The following is a 1,242-nucleotide window of genomic DNA, read 5'->3' as shown; positions in this document are numbered from 1 at the left end:
ACATGGTAGTCTGGGAGTCAGGGCCGAGCAGAGAACAGGCTTCTGCTCAGGATATGGGACTGTGGGTTGGAGGTGAAGACAGGGACGGCTCGGGAGCCAGCTCGGCCTTCAGTCCCTGCCGACCAGCTCTGGCCTTTGCAAGTCCCCATCCTTGTCAACAGTGTGGGGCAGAGCGCTCAGCGCTGAGGCTGGTGAGGCCCGGCCAGGGAGGTCCTGGTGATAAAATACCCAAGGGCCAAACCCTTGCCCGTGAAATCTCATGGTCTAGTCAGGGAGACCCCGTAGCACACGGGGTGACTCAGTGGCCAGCGGGACATGCCCCTGGTGCAGAGGGGTTGAGGTTAACGCCGGGGGATGAGAAAGATGTCCTGTAAGATTAACAAGGGTTTTTCATGTAGACAAGAGGGACAGGAGCTTCGTGTTCCCAGGAAGAGGGAACAGAATGTCCAGCACATGCATGGAGGCAGGACTGAGCCGGTCACAGTAGCTCTTCTGACACAGGAGCGCTGGGCTGGGGTAGGGCAGGGGAGCAGCTGGACATGGGGTAAGACACCTGCATTTAGGGCCTAGGCAGCCACTTCCCAAGGGTCTTGGACTTTATTTTTGACAGTAGTAAAGGGATTGGGGGCAGGGAGGGACAGAATTTGATCCATGGCTGGAGGACTGGCCGAATGTTCCTGGAGGCAGTGCCTGGCTCTGGGGACACAGGTCCCGCGATACCCAGTGAAGAGGGACCGGTGGGTCGCTGAGCTTGGGGAGACCCCTCCCAGATAGGAGAGCCGCCCCCTAAGGCTGGAAGGTGGTGGCAAGCTGGGCCCTGCGGCTGCTGCTGGTGAACGTGGGGGAGCGGGGCTCAGGGCCATGTCCAGTGTCTGTCATGGATGGGGTGCTTGGCAGTGTGGCAAGGGGGAAAAGCAGCACTCCATCAGGGAGAGTGGGAACATGAGGCAGAGGGCTGGGCGAGGGGTCCACTCTGCCTATGGAGGCCTCTTCACCGCCCAGGCCGAGCTAGTGCACCCCCAGCTTTGCCCAAGTTGTGCGTCTAGTTTCTGGAACTTGCTCTTGAGCTGTCCTTACAGAAGTTGGAATGACATGAGCCCCAAGCCCTGGAGACGAGCTGGGCCTCCCTTTCAGCGGCCCCAGAAGCAAGGCCGGGTGTGGAATGGATGTGTGCGATGGCGGCCGGTCCCGGCTGCTAACGTCACGAAAGTGACCATCAGTATTTTTTACTGTACAAACAGC

The sequence above is a fragment of the Acinonyx jubatus genome, chromosome A3, assembly GCF_027475565.1.
Source record: "Acinonyx jubatus isolate Ajub_Pintada_27869175 chromosome A3, VMU_Ajub_asm_v1.0, whole genome shotgun sequence".
NCBI lineage: Eukaryota > Metazoa > Chordata > Mammalia > Carnivora > Felidae > Acinonyx > Acinonyx jubatus.
This window is presented reverse-complemented; position numbering follows the sequence as displayed.